At 36.5% G+C, this 7,812-nt stretch overlaps 1 non-coding gene across 1 annotated transcript; it reads right to left on the reverse strand.

The window, feature by feature from the left end:
• Positions 1-1,768: 1,768 nt before the first annotated feature.
• LOC122676313 lies at positions 1,769-1,875 on the reverse strand. Its single transcript, XR_006335572.1, has one exon. It is a non-coding gene; the product is annotated as a U6 spliceosomal RNA (small nuclear RNA).
• Between the last annotated feature and the right edge of the window lie 5,937 nt (positions 1,876-7,812).

Below are 7,812 nucleotides of genomic sequence, written 5' to 3' on the forward strand. Positions count from 1 at the left end.
CAACATCAGGGTCTTTTCAAATGAGTCAGCTCTTTGCATCAGGTGGCCAAAGTATTGGAGTTTCAGCTTCAACATCAGTCCTTCCAATGAACACCCAGAACTGACCTCCTTTAGGATGGCCTGGCTGAATCTCCTTGCAGCCCAAGGGACTCTCAAGAGTCTTCTCCAACACCACAGTTCAAAAGCATCAATTCTTCAGCACTCAGCTTTCTCTATAGTCCAACTCTCACATCCATACGTGACTATTGGAAAAACCATAGCCTTGACTAGATGGACTTTTGTTGACAAAGTAATGTCTTTGCTTTTTATTTTTTTATTTTTTTTCTATTTATTTTTTTTTATTAGTTGGAGGCTAATTACTTCACAACATTTCAGTGGGTTTTGTCATACATTGATATGAATCAGCCATAGATTTACACGTATTCCCCATCCTGATCCCCCCTCCCACCTCCCTCTCCACCCGATTCCTCTGGGTCTTCCCAGTGCACCAGGCCCAAGCACTTGTCTCATGCATCCCACCTGGGCTGGTGATCTGTTTCACCATAGATAGTATAGATGCTGTTCTTTTGAAACATCCCACCCTCACCTTCTCCCACAGAGTTCAAAAGTCTGTTCTGTATTTCTGTGTCTCTTTTTCTGTTTTGCCTATAGGGTTATCATTACCATCTTTCTAAATTCCATATATATATGTGTTAGTATGCTGTAATGGTCTTTATCTTTCTGGCTTACTTCACTCTGTATAATGGGCTCCAGTTTCATCCATCTCATTAGGACTGATTCAAATGAATTCTTTTTAACGGCTGAGTAATATTCCATGGTGTATATGTACCACAGCTTCCTTATCCATTCATCTGCTGATGGGCATCTAGGTTGTTTCCATGTCCTGGCTATTATAAACAGTGCTGTGATGAACACTGGGGTGCACGTGTCTCTTTCAGATCTGGTTTCCTCAGTGTGTATGCCCAGAAGTGGGATTGCTGGGTCATATGGCAGTTCTCTTTCCAGTTTTTTAAGAAATCTCCACACTGTTTTCCATAGCGGCTGTACTAGTTTGCATTCCCACCAACAGTGTAAGAGGGTTCCCTTTTCTCCACACCCTCTTCAACATTTATTGCTTGTAGACTTTTGGATAGCAGCCATCCTGACTGGCGTGTAATGGTACCTCATTGTGGTTTTGATTTGCATTTCTCTAATAATGAGTGATGTTGAGCATCTTTTCATGTGTTTGTTAGCCATCTGTATGTCTTCTTTGGAGAAATGTCTGTTTAATTCTTTGGCCCATTTTTTGATTGGGTGATTTATTTTTCTGGAATTGAGCTGCAGGAGTTGCTTGTATATTTTTGAGATTAATCCTTTGTCTGTTTCTTCATTTGCTATTATTTTCTCCCAATCTGAGGGCTGTCTTTTCACCTTACTTATAGTTTCCTTTGTAGTGCAAAAGCTTTTAAGTTTCATTAGGTCCCATTTGTTTAGTTTTGCTTTTATTTCCAATATTCTGGGAGGTGGGTCATAGAGGATCTTGCTGTGATTTATGTCACAGAGTGTTTTGCCTATGTTCTCCTCTAGGAGTTTTATAGTTTCTGGTCTTACATTTAGATCTTTAATCCATTTTGAGTTTATTTTTGTGTATGGTGTTAGAAAGTGTTCTAGTTTCATTCTTTTACAAGTGGTTGACCAGTTTTCCCAGCACCACTTGTTAAAGAGGTTGTCTTTTTTCCATTGTATATCCTTGCCTCCTTTGTCAAAGATAAGGTGTCCATAGGTTTGTAAAAATATGGAACGCTTCACGAATTTGCATGTCATCCTTGCGCAGGGGCCATGCTAATCTTCTCTGTATCGTTCCAATTTTAGTATATGTGCTGCCGAAGCGAGCACATGTCTTTGCTTTTTAATATGCTGTATAGGTTGGTCATAACTTTCCTTCCAAGGAGTAAGTGTCTTTTAATTTCATAGCTGCAATCACCATCTACAGTGATTTTGGATCCCAAAAAAGTAAAGTCAACCACTGTTTCCACTGTTTCCCCAATCTATTTGCCATGAAGTGATGGGACCGGATGCCATGATTTTAGTTTTCTCAATGTTGAGCTTTAAGCCAACTTTTTCACTCTCCTATTTCACTTTCATCAAGAGACTCTTTAGTTCTTCTTCACTTTCTGCCATAAGGGTGGTGTCATCTGCATATCTGAGGTTATTGATATTTCTCCTGGCAATCTTGATTCCAGCTTATGATTCATCCAGCCCAGCATTTCTCATGATGCACTCTGCATATAAGTTAAATAAGCAGGGTGACAATATACAGCCTTGACATACTCCTTTTCCTATTTGGAACCAGTCTGTTGTTCCATGTCCAGTTCTAACTGTTGCTTCCTGACCTGCATACAGATCTCTCAGGAGGCAGGTCAGGTGGTCTGGTATGCCCATCTCTTGAAGAATTTTCCACAGTTTATTGTGATCCACACAGTCAAAGGCTTTGGTATAGTCAATAAAGCAGAAATAGATGTTTTTCTGGAACTCTCTTGCTTTTTCGATGATCCAAAGGATGTTGGCAATTTGATCTCTGGTTCCTCTGCCTTTTCTAAATCCAGTTTGAACATCTGGAAGTTCATGGTTCATGTATTGCTGAAGCCTGGCTTGGAGAATTTTGAGCATTACTTTACTAGTGTGTGAGATGAGTGCAATTGTGTGGTAGCTTGAGCATTCTTTGGCATCGCCTTTCTTCGAGATTGGATTGAAAACTGACCTTTTCCAGTCCTGTGGCCACTGCTGAGTTTTCCAAATTTGCTGGCATATTGAGTGCAGCACTTTCACAGCATCATCTTTCAGGATTTGAAATAGCTCAACTGGAATTCCATTACCTACACTAGCTTTGTTTGTAGTGATGCTTCCTAAGGCCCACTTGACTTCACACTCCAGGTTGTCTGGCTCTAGGTGAGTGAGTGATCACACCATCATGATTATCTGGGTTGTAAAGATCTTTTTTGTACAGTTCTTCTGTGTATTGTTGCCACCTCGTCTTAATATCTTCTGCTTCTGCTAGGTCCATACCATTTCTGTCCTTTATTGAGCCCATTTTTGCATGACATGTTCCCTTAGTATCTCTAGTTTTCTTGAAGAGATCTCTAGTCTTTCCTATTCTATTCTTTTCCTCTATTTCTTTGCATTGATCGCTGAGAAAGGCTTTCTTATCTCTCCTTGCTATTCTTTGGAACTCTGCATTCAAATGGGTATATCTTTCCTTTTCTCCTTTGCTTTTCACTTCTCTTCTTTTCACAGCTATTTGTAAGGTCTCCTCAGACAGCCATTGTGCTTTTTTGTATTTCTTTTTCTTGGGGATGGTCTTGATTCCTGTCTCCCATACAATGTCACGAACCTCCAATCCATAGTTCAACAGGCACTCTGCCTATCAGATCTAGTCCCTTAAATCTATTTCTCACTTTCATTGGGGAAATTTGGCTACAGAATAAAATGAAAATATTATAACCATGACATAGAAAAAATTAATGTCTGGCTTCTGTTTTTAGTAATAACAGAATAGTTTGTATCAAACTAACCCTCCCACATATAACAATTTTAAAATCGAGATAAAATATTATTTAATTCATTTAATGCATTGAAGAATGAAGAAAGGCAGGCATAGTGGAAAGGAGTTGACTCAATAAAGGGGAACTCTACTAGGCAACATTTGCATTTGTACAGCTTTTCACATATGGTCACTTTCTGTTGTATACAGCACATCACAACTTTCTAAGCAGGAAGCTGCATTCCTCCTGACTTAAGAAGTCAGAGAATGGAGTTTAGGGCTGCCAAAGCAGCTAAAAAGTGAGGAAGTGAGGGGACAAATCTCTGAAAATGGAGAATCATAGAAATGTATGTAAAAGAAAATCTGCATGTAAATTCTGTCCAAATCTTTGGCTAACCCTGAACTGCACATAAATGAAGGAAACTACAAGGACAAAATTTAAATGTCTGACCAGGACCCTGAGAGGTGACAGTTGAAAGGCTAAAAGAACTAAGCAGAAAATGTAACTGGAGCATATCACAGTGGATACAGATTGTGGAGTTTGAGTTATAGACTGCTAGAACAAAAATCAGCACGTTTCAGAAGTTGGTAGCAGAATTCAGAATCTTTACAATGTATTAGCCACAATGTCCAGCATAGAGTCACTATGACTAAAATCACTAAAATCACTAAAAATCACTAAGCATGAAAAGAAACAGAAAAGTGTGTCCCATAGTCAAAAAGTAGTCAACAGAAATTAACTCTGGTTTGATCTAGGCACTGAAATTAGCAGGAAAAAACTTAAAGCAGCTATTAAAAATATGTTCAAGAACTTTTAAAAATGATTCATCAAGGGCTTCCTTGGTGGCTCAGTGGATAGGAATCCACCTGCCAAAGCAGGAGACTTGAGTTTGATCCCTGGCCCTGGAAAATCCTGCATGCCACAGAGCAATTAAGCCCATGAGCCACAGTTTCTGAGCCTCTGCTCTAGAGTCTGGGAGCCACAACTACTGAGCCTGTATGCCACAACTACTGAAGCCCACATGCTTTAGAACCCATGTTCCACAACAAAAGAAGCCATCACAATGAGAAGCCTGAACACTGCAACTAGAGAAAAGTAATGAAGATCCAGCACAGCCAAAAATAAGTAAATAAATTTTTTTTTGAAAAAATGATTCATCAAAATAAATGAACAAATGGAGAAGAATCTCAAAGATTTGAAACTGTAAAAATGAACCAAATGGAGTTATATTTAAAATGGATAACCAACAAGGACCTACTGTATAGCACATGGAACTGTATTCAATGTTATTTAGCAGTCTGAATGGGACAGGAGTTTGGAAGAGAATGGATATGTGTATATTTATGACTGAGTCCCTTCACTATTCACCTGAAACTATCACAACACTGTTAATTGGGTAAACTCCAATGCAAAATAAAAAGTTTTAAAAAGTAAGTCTATTAAGGAAAAAAGGGGAACCAAGTGGAAATTCTAAAATGGTGAAGTACAATATTTTACATTAAATTCACCACATGAACTAGTGAAGGAAAAAGAAGCTAGTCTCTAAAATCTTGAAGATAGATTAATAGAATTACCCAATCAGAAAAGAAGGGGGGAAAAAGGAAAATGTGAGCAGCTGTTCAGTTATCTGTGGAGTAGACAGAATGGAGGGGGAACGAAAGGAAAAAGAAAAGAGCAACAAAATTTTCCCAAATTTACTGGAAAACATAAACTTACAGATCCAAATATTTCAATAAACTTCAAGCAAGAAAAATATAAAGAAAATCACAGTTAGATACATTGTAGTCATACAACTGAAAACTAAGAGTAAAATCTTGAAAATGAGAGAGAAAACACATGCTACATAATAAAGAAACAATGATAGCAATGATGGCCAATACTTCTCAGCAGAAATAGTGAAAGCAAAGAGAAAACTGTGGAGGGCTGTGATAGATAAAAGATGGTTGAATTTCTTTGGTACTCCTCCAATTGAGAGATTCCCTTCCTTTGAATATGAGTGAGCTATGTGATAACATAACCAAAAGAATATGGTAGAAATAATATTGTATCTATTCATGTGCCCTAAGAGAGTGATAGCTTCTTTTCATCCTTTGAAACACTTATTCCTGAAGTCCTGAGATGACAGATAAAAGTCCAAATACCCTGCCCAAAAGAACATGGATAGCCTCAGAGACTACATGAAGATGGAAAAATGTGTAGCTGAGCCCTAGCTTCCATACATTTTACCAAGATTACATGTGTTTGAATGAAACCATCTTAGACAGTGCTAACCAGCCGTAGCTGAATACCATAAAATAACTACCACCAATGACATATGGAGCAAAAGAATCACTCAACCAAGCCCTGCCCAAATTTCTAAACAACAAAATCATTATATGTAATTTAACAAATTGGTGTTGTTTTAAAACATTAGGTTTTGGGGCTTTTGGGGGCTATTTGTCAGGCAGCAATAGTTAACCAGAACAACATCATTTAAATGATGAAAGAAAAATAAAAAAATGTTCAATCCTTGTATCTATATCCAAGAAAATTATCCATTAAATATGAAGATGAATTTAACACATTTTCAAATCAATGAAAAGTTGAAAATTTTGTTGCCAGTTGATCTACACTACAAGAAATATTAAAGCAAGCTCTTTAGGCTAAAGAGAAATAGCACCAGATGAAAACATAGATTTACAGTAAGGACTATCAAGCATTAGAAATGATAAATATAAAACCCCCTGTTTGTTCTCTCTTAATTTTTTTAAACAACATATGACTTTTTAAAGCAAAATTATAATACTGTGTGATAGGGATATATATATATATGTGCAAATATATATATATATATATATATGTGCAAATATATATATATATATATTTAACAAGAATAGAAAAACAAATGGACTGAACAGAAAAAAAGCACAAAATGGTAGACATAAATGCAGCCATATCAATAATCACACTGAATATAAATGGATTAAATATGTAATTAAAACATAGAATTGATAGATCATACAACAAAGGAAGACTCAATTGTATGCTGCACCTAATAGATGCCTTTAGAGGTAAAGTCACAAATGGGTTAAAAGGAAAAGGATGAAAAAATATATTTTTTTTTTGTTTTCAACAGAAAACTAGAGTGGCTATATTAACATCACAAAAAATTAACTTTAAGAAATGTAAGGATTATTACCAGAGATAAATCTCCTAATGTTAAACAAGTCAATTCATTACAAAGAAAATGTAATCATATATGTGTATGCACTTAATTAACAGACAAGCAAAATACATGAAGAAAAAGCCAATTGGAAATTTTAACATCCCTTTCTTAGTTATTGATAGAAAAACTGCTTTAAAATGATACCAAAAATGCCTAATAACACTATTAGTCACTTTAACCTAATGACATTTATAGAACACTCAAAAATTTCAGAATTTTTTTTCAAGTATACATGGAATACTTATTAGAATAATACCTATATGCTGAGCCATAAATTGTCTCAATAAATTTTAAAAGATTGGAATCTTACAGGGTATATTCTCTAACCATGTTGTTCAGTTGCTAAGTTGTATCCAACTCTTTGTGACCCCATGGGCTGCAGCACACCAGGCTTCCCTGTCCTTCACTATTTCCTGGAGTTGGCTCAGAATCATGTTCATTGATTCAGTGATGCCATCCAACCATCTCATTCTCTGTTGCCCCGTTCTCCTGCCCTCAATGGTCTCTAACCGTAAAGAAATTAAAGTGAAGTGAAAGTGAAGGTGAAGTCACTCGGTCGCCTCTGACTCTTTGAGACCCCATGGACTGTAGCCTACCAGGTTCCTCCATCCATGGTATTTTTGAGGCAAGAGTACTGGAGTGGGTTGCCATTTTCTTCTTCAAGGGACCTTCCCAACCCAGGGATTGAACCCTGGTCTCCCGCATTGTAGGTAGATGCTTTTACCATCTGAGCCACCAGGGAAGTCCCTATAAAGAAATTAATTAGAAGTCAATTGTAACAAGATATGAAGAAAAGCCACCAAAGATTTGGAAATTAACACAATTCTAAATAATCCACAGGTTAAAGAAAACACAGAGAAAGTATAAATTATTTTTAATAGAATGATAATTATATTTTACCAAATTTATAGTACAGTGCTTAGATGGAAATGTATAGGGTCAAATACATATTTTAAACAAGAGAAAAAGTTTACAGCCAATGTTCAAGCTTGAATTTTAAGGTTTTAAAAAATAAATTGTAAATGCAAGAAAGAAAAAAATAAAGATCCAAAATCAATGAAATGTGAAACAGACACTTCACAAATT

Source organism: Cervus elaphus, chromosome 19 (genome assembly GCF_910594005.1).
Source record: "Cervus elaphus chromosome 19, mCerEla1.1, whole genome shotgun sequence".
Lineage (NCBI taxonomy): Eukaryota > Metazoa > Chordata > Mammalia > Artiodactyla > Cervidae > Cervus > Cervus elaphus.